Source organism: Cavia porcellus, unplaced genomic scaffold, assembly GCF_034190915.1.
Source record: "Cavia porcellus strain 051 isolate PalLab524CR breed Dunkin Hartley unplaced genomic scaffold, mCavPor4.1 scaffold_17, whole genome shotgun sequence".
NCBI lineage: Eukaryota > Metazoa > Chordata > Mammalia > Rodentia > Caviidae > Cavia > Cavia porcellus.
The window spans coordinates 52,963,073-52,978,559 of NW_026947500.1; the positions used below are offsets into that span (position 1 = coordinate 52,963,073).

At 38.8% G+C, this 15,487-nt stretch overlaps 1 pseudogene; it reads right to left on the bottom strand.

Annotated features, from left to right (window-relative positions):
- Positions 1 to 2,772: 2,772 nt before the first annotated feature.
- LOC100723515 (glycine N-acyltransferase-like protein) overlaps positions 2,773 to 15,487 on the bottom strand; it is a 120,184-nt pseudogene continuing 107,469 nt past the window's right edge.

The following is a 15,487-nucleotide window of genomic DNA, read 5'->3' on the forward strand; positions in this document are numbered from 1 at the left end:
CACTATTTCTTTTTATTTAAAAGGTCTTATCAACATATAAGGCTTAGAAATCTGTAACAGAAATAGTTATATAGATTTCTGTTAATGTTGTAATCCTTGTTTGAGGCATAATTCAGGCTCAGTAAAATTCACAATTTAATGTCCATGGTCTCATGCAGATTGATACCTGTACATACAGCAGAACCAGTATCCTAACAGTGAAGCCCGCCCTTTCCAACAAAGCCCAAAAGTCCTTTTCTGAATTTTCCCCATCAACCACCCTTTCTCTTCCCCTGACTCTGAGCCCAGGGTAATCATTAATTTGTTTTTGATTCTACAATTTTCCTTTGACAAAATGTCAAAAATATCACATTATTTATTATGTAGCCTTTTCAGATTAACATCTTTTATTTACGAGATCTCAGTCACTGAAGTTTTCAACTTTTTATTGTTGAATAACATTGCATTATAGGCATTGTTGATGGGTCATATTTTTACGTATTAATGTGTTGGAGGACACTTCATTGACTGTAATTTTGGACAATTATAAATAATTTATTATAAAGATTAATGCACTAATATATGTGTGCATGTATGACTTTATTTACCACTGAGAATATTTCCAAAGCTGGGTGGTAACTGAATGTGTAACATAATAAGGAACTGCCTTCCACTCCTCCAAAGTGAATGTGCTATTCCACATTTTCACAGTAATGCATGCAAGTCACAAATGTTTCCCAGGAACTCACACACTTCTGTAGACAGGGGTTTTCTATGCAGCCACACTCAGGTGTCAGTGGTATACTGGATGAAATTCTTAACAATACCCTTGAATAAGAATTTCAGAAGATTCACAGAGCTTATTCTCAAAAGGTAAAGACCAATGTGGAATTCAGCAGATGCAGTTCTCAGAGGAACACACAGCATTGAAATTTGCTTGCTCCTGTGAGTCGGTAAGATAGGAATGATCAAAAAGCCTTCCTGCCCCATCCTGTTCTGGAAACACCTTGCTGCAAGGATCCGTCCTTCTCCAACAGAGACAGGACTCTCACATGTCCTCCTTGCTTACCCAGGATCCGGCCACTCATGGACCTGCAAATCTTCATTCTTTGCTCTATAATTGATGAGCTAAACTGTTCATTCCCATTCATAAATATGGAAGTGTATGTTAAGAAGGTTGTTCTTGTCAGATGTGAGTGATGACTAGGCACAAATTGAGGTTGTGTAAAACCCTGTTAGAGCAAAGCCACCTTTGACCTAACTTGTTAACCTCATTGCTACCTTCTATCTGCCTCTCAGTTTTGGTTTTGCACTGCTCCTGGTCCTGTGTATGTGTGTGTGTGTGTGTGTGTGTGTGTGTGTGTGTGTGTGTGTGTGTGTACTTGGCTCCTTGATGTCAGAGTGCTGACTGCAAATGGCTCCTTCTAGGTTCATTTGACTTCCCAATGCTCTTATTATGTGTTCAAGAACCTTCTATTGTTACATCACTAGTTTGATCTTTCTTGAACACTGATTGTGGGGGTTGATCTAATAGAATCTGAACTTTTCAAAATACTGTCAATCGTTTTTCATTTCTATAGGTTCTAAATTATCAATATTCCAATCAACCTATTGCTCTTGTTGCTTGAAAATACTGGACAGTGCTTGGCCTGTGGAATATGATATTTCCCTGAACAATCTCTTTAGTGAGACATGCACTTTAGCTCCTCGAAGTGTCTTCCTTTATATCATGCCTCCATGTATCCCATAAAGCCTAGTTTTTATTTCCCATATAATGCCTTACTGCCACAGTGGATTTTCCTGCATTTCCTCCCTCTGGGTTATGAAACCCTTGCATAATCAATCACTTTCTTTTCTTTTCTAAGATCACATACGTATTTCAACCTTAAATTTGTGAATCATGGCTTACAATTGGTCTTCTAGCTTTAGAAATTGTCTTGATAAGACCTCAAGTTTTGTGCTTCATTCTCAAATATTGTCCTAGTGTCGACACAGATTTAGAAAGTGTCACATGTCTATTTAATGATGTCATGTTTGAGGTAATTCTATCAACACAGCCATTTAGTCTTTTTGCTTGCTGAATGCAAAGATTAACGGATTCATTCAAGAAATAAGCTGTTCTCTGCTTATCTGTCTTCCCTGAATTCATAGGTTGAAATCCTGACTCCCAGGTGATGCAGGCCAGAAGTGAGGCCCTCAGGGATTATGTCAGAAGCTCCATTGCAATAAAGTCCTGAGCATAACAGAAGAACAGAGTCCAAGTGTTTGAAAGTCTCCAGTAAGAAGTCTAACACGTCTGAAGGCTAATGAGATAGTTTTTTTTCTAGACTCATCTCAGAGTGTTACATGAAAATAAGAAGCAATGTGGAGTTTGAAAACTCCATATGGAAACGGTAATATACAAGTACTGCCATGTACACAGGGGACTGCGTTCTAGGCACAGCTGCACAGGCACCCAGAGAACTCAGCTTGGCTGCTCTGCTGTAGCTGCCTGGAGGGAGAGACCTGGGGAGTTGGTGCACACTGGAGAGTTACCAGCATTCACCATGCACAAAGGCCAAGGAGGGGAAGTTTGGAACTTCTGAACAACTCATGCTAATGCTCAGCCAAAAACAAAAATTTTATGAGGAAAATAATCTGTGAATAACTGTGCTGAGCTTTGCTCCCTCATCACATTTGTGTACATTTTCATATACCACATATCTGAAACTCAGGAGGAAGCATGCAGTAATTCTCCAAATCAATGTTTTCATAAAAATTTACATGAATACTTAGTCAACTTGTATTTAACCTCTATATTACAATCAACTTAGTGCTTTTATGACCAAATAGGTTACATAATTTCCCTGGCTCTCCAGTGTAGTCTATCATGGTCCAGGTCACAGGGGTCTTCTCAGGCCCCAGCAAACAGAAGCTCGGGAAGGTTCAGATACAGCACTCCATGAATCTCTGGCTCCTCTCATTACCACCAAAGCTCCAGAATTTATTCACTAAGGCAGTATGAGCTACATCCAGCGATGAGAGTTTAAACATCACCTGATTACTACAGAGAAAAAGGAAAAAGAACAGCACATAATATCAAATACATTGTTTCCTGTGAGAGACCCTAAAATGGCACCTTGCTAGGGGATCAGGCGGAGAGTCTCCCTGGAGAAATCATATTAGATGCTAGAATATGACAACATGGAGAGGGCCAGATGAATGGATAATGATTCTTATTAACCAAGACAGCATGTCTACAGGATTTAAAGTCATGCAGAGACTGAGAAGGTTGATAACGGGAGGCTGCAAATCCCATGCCTTTAATGCAGTGAACTGACCTGTGGACCCAACAAGAAAAGCTGTGTTGGCTTTTGGTGACTGCTGGAAATTGAGACCCTGGACCCCAAGAAGCAGCCAGGACTGCCCCGCTGCACCAGAGGTGGTTGTGAAAGGCTCTGGAGCTCTGAAGCCGAGCACTGTGCAGTTTTCTGACAATTCCATGTTGTGCCGGGAGTGCAATGAGGGCGAGCAGCGTGGTGGCCAGTAGACTCAAAAGGAGGACATTCACAGAGCCCTGGTGAGTACTGGAGACTGGGTCCCAGAGCTGCTGGGGTTGGCCAGAGAACATCTTGGAACTGGGCAGAGCCCGCCAACATGGGGACATCAATAACACAGAGAGTCTGGTGGAAAACACCTTAGAGTTGTGCAGAACCTGTGGCTTGGTGACATCACCGAGTCACCCCTGTAGAGAGGTATGGTGGAGGACATCTTGAAATTGGGCAGAGCCTGACACTGTGTTGGCTTCAGCATCATACATAGAACTAGTAGAAGACATCATGAAATTGGGCAGACCCGCTGACCCAGTGCTCCTGTCTCAGAGAGGTCTGGAAGAGAACAGCTGGGATTTGGGCAGAACCCTGTGCCAGGGTGACATTAGTCAGCTGCTTCTGGCACAGAGAGAACTGGCAGGATCTGCTGGGGCTGAACCAAGCCTCTGCTTGGGGCCCAATAAAGCAGACACAAAATAATCAGAACTCAGTGGCATCCAGAAAGTAGAGCCTAAGTTACAGATTGACTGGCACAGAGGCTGGAGGCTAGCCTGTACCGCCCCTACATCCAAGCCTACTCCAGATAACAGCAAATTGGGGAGGACAGCAAAAACTCATGTCAGCATGCTTCTGAAAGGCCCTAAGCAATAAGGAGAGGGCCAGAGACCCCCAGGACACTCCAGTCTGAAAGAATTCAGAAACATGACAAGAGATAAAATTTTTTTTAAAAATCTCCACTGCCCAACATGAAAAAATAAGCCCAGGAGAAGTAAACACTGAAGAGAACAAGCACAGAGAACAGATCCAATACTGGACACAGCATCTGCCGAAATTAAAAAATACCTCCATGACCTCATAGATGAATTTGAAGCTGTACTCCTGATCCAAATGAGGCAAAATATAAAGCGATTAATTAAAGAAAGGACAAGCCCCGCCCAAGAGAACACAGATGGAAGAACTGAGGAAGTCAGAAAAGAAAGAGAAACTTCTGAAGAATTTAAACATAACTTAGAATACATGAAGCAGATCCAAAGCGATTACCAGGAAACTAAAACCTCCATTGAACACTGACAAAATATCCTGACAGTAACTAAAGATAGCCTTCTGAAACTTGAAGAGAGATTTATGGCATATGATCCTGAATGAAAAAGCCTCTTAAAAATAACAAGGAACCAGAAAGAAACAATTCAAAGGCTAGAAGATGACAAAAAGATACATAACTTAAGAATAAAGAATGTGAGTGAGGAAGAAGGAGCAACCAAAAATGAAATACAAAGCATATTCACAGATATATTAAAGCAAAATTTCCCATGTATAGCAAAAGGAAATGATATCCAGATAAAAAAGGCATACAGAAAACCAGCTACCTACAACCAAAACAGATCTATACCTAGACATATAATAATCAAGATTCCAGAAATCCACCAAAAGAACAGAATATTAAAAGCAGCCAGAGAAAAGAAGCAGATTACTTACAATGGGAAAATTATCAAAATAACAACAGACTTATCAACAAAAACTCTTAAGTCAAGAAGGGAATGAGAAGAAATATTCCAAGTCCTGAAAGAAAATAATATGCAACCAAAGCTCATATACCCGTCAAAACACTCTCTCAGAATTAATGGGGAAATAAGATGCTTCCAAGACGAGGAAGAACTGTGGGAGTTCGTGGCCACCAATCCAACCCTACAGAGTGTTGAAGGACATTCCAGAGAAAGAGAGGAAGGGATACCAAGATTCTAGCAACAGTGGCAGAGAGGCCTCAATGAACGGGCAGACAGTGGAATGAGGGAATAAGGTGGACAAATTATAGCAGAAAAGTAGAGTAGCAGACATGAGGCAGAGACGGTAAGCTATAGTCTTTAGTATAGACAGCTCTGAAACACTATTTAAAAAGGCAGAGGTCATTGTTAATAGTGTATCAGGATTTAAAAGACACAGTAGTCTTATTGCCATATTTAGTTTGAATTTAATTTGTTCTGGTCTGTCCACTCATGTCAGATATGAGGGCACAGACATCTGACCCAAATATAGCAGGTTATACCATGGTAACTATCCTTACTTTCCTATTAACTTAAATGGAAATCCTGTATTACTTCCATTGTCTTACTATGACTGATCTTAATTAAATCTGAATCATAAGACCATGGGTTGGCCTTGGCTGATTTTATTTTAATTTGGTATGCTTGTCAGTATCACCCCTAAAAGTAGAGGCCACTACTCTAAAGATGACAAGATGTAAAGGATATCCACACTGGTATTAACTATTAACAGCTCTCAAATCCTACAATGCTTTCAAAGTTGTGTTTTTATAAAAATAGGCAATACTATGCTTAACTATACTAAGCCAGTGTTGTGGACAAATCTATTGAAAATAACAAGAGAAAACATAGTAACTACAAAAGATCACTTATATTGTGGTCTTTTATATCTTATCCATTGCATGTTTTTCTAGGAATTTGTTTTGCTGTCTTGTTACGACTTGGTTTTCCCTATAACACAGAGAGGATAGATATATATGTAGAAATTCACACATGAGTTCTTTTTTTAAAAAATTGTTTATGGAAACAGATTATTTAATGCAAGATGTAATGAACAGATACTCTGAAGAAGAGATGCTAAGAAACCTAATGCTAGTTTTGTAGCATTATGATATAAATTCTAGCAATACTATTGTTCACTGATTAGAATGACATTGATCTGGTCTCTTTTCAATTTCAGCATATGTAGAGATGGGGATGCCTACCACGAAAAGAATGAGAGATGCAATGGTAGTTATTATTGTCTTCCCTAAAATTGGATCTTGAAGACCTAAAAAGCCTTCATCATCCTGTAATTATTTGATTAGTTCTATAATATGCAATAAGTATACAAAGTGGGTGAAGATGGGGACAACTATTTGTAAGAAACTAGAGACAGTTAGATATACAGTGAAGATCTCCAGTGGACTTGCTTTGAAATCTGTATTTCTTTAAATTATTTTTTAACTGTGTTGTTCTGTTTTGATGTTTAATCTTACCCTCTTTGAGATGTAAAACAAGTGTGGAGGACTGATAACCGTATTACTGAGTTTTTGTTTGATCATTGAGCAGAACTGTTTGTAGTGTCACTTTTTGAAAGTCATTCTAAATACTTTAATTTTGTAACCTGAACAGCTATTTCTTTTTTTTTTTTTTATTTAAGAGGAAAAAGTGAAAAACACAAAACAAACCAAAGCGGCGTAAGGGTACACGCAATACAGAACTACAAAACAAAACAAAACAAAACAAAACAAAACAAAACAAAACAAAAAAACATAACAGTAAGAAATTACCTGCTAGTAGATTACACACTATCTTCTTGAAAATAGTTCCTCAAATCACAGTATCAAAGAACACAAGGTGGACATTCAAACAGGGAGACTGCAAACAGCTGTGTTCAATGTTCCAAAAACATTGATAAAGTCAGCTATTTAACACCCCCAAACACACTTGCTGTTATATCCGTTAGAGCTCTTTTTCTTTTTTTTTTTCCCTCTCTTTTTTACAACAAAATTTACACATCTTGGATTTTATTACTCCTTAGTGCTTATTACTTTCTTTGGGGGGGAAGAATACAGTCAAATATGGCAAAACAAAGCTGTCAGTCAATACCAAGGATAGACATAGCACATGGTGTAGAACAGAGTACAAGTTTATCAACAATGGTTATCAACGTTGTCCCTTGTTTCCTTAAAAAGAATTGTCTATCTTATTAGATATTATAAAGTTGGACAAAACAGTAGAGAACAAGACCAATAAAACTTAGGCATTGTAAACATTACAGGACTTCCAAAGAAGACAATAGTCAAACCAGAATGGGTATCTTAGTGAATCTTATTGTCTTCAAAGTAGTTGCCTATGTCTTCAAACTTGATACTATCATATAGAATGGAACAGAGTCTAATCAGTCAAAACAAGATTGTGGGAGTACTACAGGACTTCAAAACAAGTTAATAGGAAATAGAAAAGAGTTACTATATATATCCTAATTTTTTTGAATTTTTTCTTTAATTAAGACAAACATAAGAAATGACTAAATAATTTTTTTTGAAACAATAAGGGGGAGATTGAGATAAACAGGACATAACAATATAACAATAGAGGTCACAGCATGACTGTTTCAACATCCTAGTACTTCACCACCTTATAACCTGACTTAATAGTAGTTACCATAGTGTCTTTTTCCTTGAAATATTTGGATAAAACTTCATATACTCTAGCTTCAAATATTTTCATATCAAGAAGCCCAGAATAAAGCCTTTCTAATTAATGAGTGAAAACTTTATAAGGCTTCAAGGCCACCTAATGGGGAATCATGATTACCACATATTTTTATATATTTGAATCATTATTTACATTAGGGAAACTATTCGGTATTCACACATGCGAGATTGATTTATTTCACTTATGAGTATGGTCTCAAGCTGCGCCCATTTATTGATAAATATCTCAATGTGATCCTTCTTTATAGCTGAATAACACTCCATTGTATAGAAATACCACAACTTTTTTATCCATTCCTCAGTTGATGGGCACTTGGGTTGTTTCCAAGGTCTGGCGATTACAAATTGTTCTGCTATAAACATAGGTGCACATATATCACTGTGGTATGATGCTTTCAGTTCTTCTGGGAATATGCCTAGAAGTGGAATAGCTGGAATAAATGGGATTTCCAGTCCCAACTTTTTGAGAAATCTCCAGACAGATCTCCACAAAGGCTATGAACAGCTATTTCTAAGATGACAATATGAAACTTATCACCCAGCGATTTCTTATCGCTTGTTTTTCTGTAATTTTGTATTATTTCTACCCTTTCTTATCTCGATGTATTTTTTTTGTTTCCTTTTCTTTAAAGAAAAAAAAATACATTGTTTCCTTCCAGAGAGCAAATTGAGATGGAAGTAGGAACACAGGTGATGGGAAATATTCAGCAGTCATAATCTCACTAACTGTGTGATCTTGTGCAGATAACTTGTATCTCCATGCCTCTTTTTCTTCTGGCCTAAAATGGAGATATTAAAATTGCATTTCTGTCAAGGGACAGCAATAAATAAGATCTCTCACAAACCGGCATACCAAGCACCTGGCCACACTCACAAGAAAAACTCCATAAAAGGTAATTATTGTTATCACAATAGCTTTGTAGTATATTTTAAAATCAAAGCATAGGCTGCCATCTACTTTGATTTTGTTGCTTAAGACTGAACTTTGACAAAAGTTCCAAATACATCCATTGGAAAACAATGCCTATCAACAGAAAAATGGATTTTTAAAAATATTTGTTTTTTTTTTAATCCAATGCATATTGCTCATCCACAGAGAAGGATAAATCTGAGATATTTCTAAGTAAATGGATGCAATGTAAGATAATACTGAGGTGAAATAAATCAGTCAAATTTGTAAATATCCCATGTATTTCTGGTGGTGAAACTGAAATCATAAATAAGCACCAAAATATTGACTACTTATTGTGAAATAGGAAGAAATAGTTCAAAAGACAGGGCAACCTGGGAGAGGAGGGAATGGAAGGGAAAAGAAAAAATGAGAAAAGCGGGATGAAATGAAACAAAGCTTTGTAAATAAGGAGTAGAAGACGGGCTGAAGGGAGGGGAGGAGAGTGGGAAAAATGAAGAATCAAGGTGCAAATATATGGGTACAAACTCTCTATATGAACATAATCTTCATGTATATCTAAATCATAACAATAGGTTTAATTTTCTAAAAGTCTAACAGCAATGTGTTTCATCAGAATTGCATGGCAAGATTTGTAAAACTTCAGTATTTTTACACATTGACTGTGAAGCTGCACAGAAGCTAAGGCAGAGAACATCAGCCCCATTGTACAGATGAGGACAGTAGATCAACAGAAAATGAGTCAGAACTGCAGAGCCAAGCCAGTGAGCAGGAAAGCCAGCATTTGGAATCATGAAGATTAGCATCCGCGTATCCTCAGCCATCATGCTGCATACACTGAGAGCCTAAAGTCCAACGTCAACGCTGTGGAGTCCAGGTGCCTCCTGTAACAGAAAATGGAGGACTAAGGATTCTGAACATGGGGTAATGGAGCTGCCAGAGACACCAGGTTAGGGGGACCCCACTGGGTAGCATTAGATCCAAATTCGAACCACAGTTAGGCCATTCAACAGCCATGGTGTATGTGGGGGAGGGGAGTCCCTTCATCTTCAGATCCTAACCTGGCAGGAGACAGAAAAATGCCTCATACCTGGATGGTCCCCTGGACAGAACCAGGGGCACTAATAGGGCTCTAACTGACTCTGCATCTCCAAGATGTGCAGTGACACACTTCATTAAGACAATGAAGGTCTTTCTGTCACATTGATACACAGGCATTCAGCATCTGCAGGGCAAATACACATCGTTTTTCAGCCCTATTCCTTCTTACACCAGAAATACACAGAAGAGACATATCTTATTTTCTTTGTTGGAGAATCTTTTCACTATGTATATTTATTAAGAACCTAAGAGATGCCAGGCAGTGCTTGTCTAATGCAGAGCAATCAGCAAAGCTTTCAGATCAGATGCCTCCACCTACGGAGATTTTAGGATACTCAGGAGGCTTCAAAGGACAAATTCATAGATTCACAGACAAACAAGAGGCTTTCAGATGTGGACAAGGACAATTACTAAAATCAAAATGTGAGTTTATGGTGAGGATTGATGAAAAGGAAAGTCATTATAGATAAGGAACTCTAAAAGGAATCTGGAAGCAAATCAGAAATTTGAAATTGAGAGCAGCGATCACAAAAAGGGAGAAATGCATGAAGATAACAGGATAGGGCTGTGTAGGCAGGCAAACAGCAAGTACACCTCCCACATCCCTGTGTGTGTGGGCACGTGGGGCTGAGTAGCAGAGGAAAGTCCAGAGCTGTTTCTGGGAAGCTGTGAGAGGGATAGGGATGGTGCAGGTCATGCTGCACCTGGAGAAGGAATTTTGTTTCATTCAAGGTGCAGGAGAGGCCTTGATGGATCTCAGCAGGTGGAGCACAGAATCCACATGGTGCTTTGAAGGACCACCCTGGAAATCACATGCAGGTTGGCAGGAATGGGTATGAGGAGTAAGGTTAACAAGCCAGTTTGATGAAAGTTGTTAGTGTGGTTGGCAGAGCATTGATAGTCAAACTCACATGACGCGGGGAATCTCTGATTTGGCATGTAAAATGCTGTGTATCCAGCAGCAAAGGCACCAGTTTCTTTTCTGTTGGTGGCATCATGTAGAGGATGCACTGTGTTTTCTTGACCTTGACCAATTTAGTTGCTAAAAGACTTTGTATCACCTAATCCAGGCTTGACTGTACACCGACAGGGGCAGAAGCAAGAACAACCTTTCCTCTCCCTGTAGAAGGTTATGGAGAGGTCCCACAGAATGAAGCAGGAGTTAGCACCAGACAATCTGGCTCCTTTCATTGCCACTTACCAAGAGTGTGATCAGGTCACTCTCTGAGCATGCTTTCTCTTATGTAAAACAAACAGTCCCAGAAATCCTATTAGTTACTGTGCAAAGGAGGAGTGATATGGAAATTATAACAGCCAATCTTGACTTTGCACATGATATCTGCCAAGGCACTAGCTGAATGCTACTTCAATTTATCTTTGCACAGGCACTATTTTTTAAGGTTTTAGTTTTTATTAGCCTCATTTTTATAAATGAAGACACAGAGTAATAGTTAAGTCATTTGTTTACCAGTGCTTAGAAAGAGGCTGAACCAGGAAGCACCTTTCAGTGTTCCTAGGGAGAGCAGACTCCCAGCCTCAGCAGCTGTACTTCATGGCCCTAAGGAGCACTGTGGGACAATGAGCTGTTGTTACTACTCCAGGAATAGGAAGCTTGAGGGAGAGCTCTGTTCTCACATCCAGGGACCTGAGGGCCCATGTGTAACCATGAATCCTCAGCTAAGAGAAAGTCCCTTATCCAAAGTTCCTGACATCTGAACCCTACCTGCAGCATTTAAATCTCACACCTTGTAGTGTGGGTGGCCAAATAGAAGAACCAAGCAGTAGGAGGAAGAGAAAGTTTGAGGGGAAGGTGCTCAGGATGGAAGGTGACTCTACCCTAGTAGCCAGCACACACCCCACTTTCCTTACTTTGGATTTGCAAATGTTGTTTGAGTTGATGACATCTGGTTTTTCAAGGAATTCTAGAAAGCTCTTGAGGTCCTTAGAAAAGATTTGGTAAGTGTTGGTGTAGTGATCATGGTCATCGGTAATCTCTTGTGTGGTTTGGCAACATGAAATAAGTCACATCAGCTCTACCAAGTCATTTCAATATTTGTTACCAGCTTTTTTCATACTGGTACTCTGCTAATTGAAATATGATTGTTTTCACATAATTTTACTATCTCTCAATCACTTACATAAACCCAGATCAAGGGCTCTATTTGATTTATGTTTTATAAAGTCTTGTTCAACCAACTATTTATGGGTTGCATTGCAATTTAGTATTAACCAAAAGTGCAGTACTTTACAAAGCCTTCCTCCATATTTTGTATTGTTCAGGAGAAATAATAAAAGCTATATTGTCCAAGGCAAGCTATGGGTGCAAAACTAAATACTATTCATTTTCAAGGTGTACCAGAACCAATTATTTTCAGCATACAATGTGCATATTGATGCAGAAATCCTTATAGTGTTAGAATTTCTATGATGAAATTCTAACTTAAAAATTTCTATGATGAAATTCTATCTTAAAAACTAAAAACTAGCAGTGGTTAAAATACTAGTTTGAAATTCTACTAATTCAAAACACACAGTTTATTCAAGTAAACACTTGCAGACTTAAGAAATAGAGGCTTGGGTTGTTTAAAGAAGGACCAGAGGACAAATATCCAGAAAGGGTTGAACAGCTGGAAAATTTTTTATAGAACTACTAATCCACAATACTACCATTCACAACCAAGATCTTAAACATAATATTTAAAATTGATTTAATTTTTAGATTTTAAAAATTTATGTAAATTTCTCTTTATTGGTATTCTATGTTTATGAATTTTAATTACTATATATATATATGGTATATGACACGATGGTAGGAAGCACACACAGTTAATAAAACAGTTACTACTGCACAACCAATGACTGGTGCTCTGAAGAAAATTAGCAGATCCATCACTTCACATTGACAACCAACCTTTTTTTTGGATGAAAAACAGCTGGAACTCCAAATCTGTAGCAAATTCATGAAAATGTTACCATCCCTATTCTTCATGCTACACATTAGATATTTAGACTTCTTGCCTCTCTAGATGCTACTTTGATTCCTTTAACCTGCATCTTCACACCCTCTGAACTAGCCACTGTTTGTCCTCTGCATCAACATATTTAAATTTTTACAATTAACATTAGTGAGATGGTGCAAAATTGTAACTTGTCATGATTCACTTATTTGTCTTGGCATACGTATATGCTTTTCAAACCTCTGGGGAAAAATTGGCCATGGTTCAATCATTTGGCTTTTCAATTACTGGACTTTTGAAATACTTCAAACATTTCAATTGTTGAGTTCTATGAGGTCTTCGTAGTTTGATTTTTTATTTTACATTAGTGAGTTATTGAAATATGTGATAATCACATTCTTTTTGTAGAGTTGGTGCACATACACACACATCTTAATGGTCTTTGGGCCTCTCTTTCCCCCTTCTACCCCTGTACACCTTTCTCCATCACTTGGTCCCTTTCTCTTTTGTAAAACATCAATTCTCTATTTACTATTATCTTTCACTTTATTCCTCATTTATACTTTGAGTTATTCATATAACAAAAAGCATGTGACATTTAAGCTTGTGCATCTGATTTATTTCAGTCAATATTATGTTTTCAACAAGCATCCATTTTGCCACACAATCCTGTTTTATAGTTTATGTTAGCACTCCACTGTGTATAAATACAATATTTTCTTCATGCATTTCATGATGGACATGGGTTACTTCCAAGATTCAGCTCTGCAAATTGCATTGTTGTAAACATAGCTATCTGGGTATCACTGAAATATCTTCAGATCCACGGGGATGGTACTTAGCAAGAGAATAGTTGTGCTGAGTGGAATATCTAGTTTTAGTATTTTGAGCCATCTCCACACTGATTTCCATAGTGCTTGTACTAGTTTGCATTCCCATCAACATTAGAGAATTGTTTCTTTATCCCACAACTTCACCAGCCTGTTATTGTTTCATTGTGGAATGCCAGACGTAGTTTCTAAAGTGGGATGAAATATCAGTGTTGTTTTTAACGTGTATTTCTCTAGAGGCCAGAAAGTTGAACTTTTTCACATGTTCACTGGCTATTTGTTCTTCTTCTTCTGAAAAGTGTCGATTCGTTGTTGTTAGCCATTTTGGATTGGGTCTTTTATGTTGAAACATAGGATTTTCTTGAACTCTTCATATTTTCTAGATGTTACTCTGTCTAAGGAATAGCTTGAAAACTCTTTCCCCTGTTTTGTAGGTTGTCTCTTCACTGTTGATTGTGTGCTTTACTATGCAGAAGCTTTTTAATTTGATAAGACCTTATTATCTGATACTCGGTATGATTATTTGTGACATTAACTTTCTGTCCAAAATGTCTTTGTTATGCCTGTCTTGAGGAGCTCCAACTTTTTTTATCTTCCAGCAAGTTGTTTCTATTTTAACATTCAGAACTTTGATCCATTTGTGAATAGACTTCAGTACTGTTAATGACACAAAGATAACGTTAGCATCACTTTAAAGAAACCTATTCTTTTCCGGGAGAACATGGCAGACAGATAGCAGCAGCTACGGAGGCTCTCTGAAACACCCAGCTTAGAATTCAGGAATGGTGCTGACTAGGGAATCATAAGCAAGAGGAGATATGCCCCGGTGACCCAAGAATGAACTGGGCTGAGAGAAACCAACTGGGAATGCAATCCTGGTGCTATAACAGAAACAGATAAAGCCTCAGCGTGGAAGATGGAGCCTGCGCCATTGGAAGCCACGATTTGGGTTTCCTGCCACCATGGCTGAGTCTGCATCAGCTCGGCAGGGAGAGAGATGCACAGAAGCTCTGAGAGCAGGAATCGGTGAATGCAGTCGAGAGCAGGATGGGCAGGGAACCATACATCCACCTTCAGTGAGTGAGGGAAAACTGGGACTCTTCCACAGTCTAGGTGACTCCAACAGAGGACATTCTGGGACCAGGCAGACTTGCGGGAACAGGGCGCTGCAGTGACTTCAGTCACCAATCCCCTTCTGAAGCGGGACTGGTGAGCAGTGCCTAGCCCATGTGACACTGCTGGCTGAGACCCAGTAGGTTAGCACAACCCAGGTCCCAGAGCCTGAAGGTGACCTGGAGAGTCAGGCCCTGCATAGGCTGCCTGGTCTGGAACTTCCTGGTGTGCTGCAGTGGGTGGGAACACCTAGCCAGCACAATTCAATTAGATTGTGATTGACAGGGAAGGAAGCTGGGCCTCCTATATATGCTTGCATATATAAGGAACAAAGAATATGGGAAGAGGCAGCAACAAGAAAGGGTCCTCAGTCCCCAATCCTGAGAAAGAGGCAACAGCAGACACAGCATCAATAGATATAAAGCACTATCTCGAGAGCCTCATAGACAAGTTCAGGAATGAAGGTATTAATGACCTGAAGCTAGACATAAGCAGAATAGTTAGAGAAATGCTAAGCACCACCCAAGAAAAAAACAGATGGTGGAATGGAAGAACAGAAAAAGAGGGGAGAATTGTTTAATGGAGAAAATAGAGAAAGCATAGAATATGTGAAGCAAGTTCAAAGAGATTACCAGGAAACTAAACAGCCAATTGAAAACTGGCATAACATCTTGAAAGAAACTAAGGACAGATTGTCTGAACAGGAGGGCAGATTTGTAATATGGAAGCATGAAATGAAAAACTTCTTAAAAATAACAAGAAACAAACAGCAATAATACAAGACTAGAAGATGATAAGAGGGTCTATAACTTAAGAATTAAGAA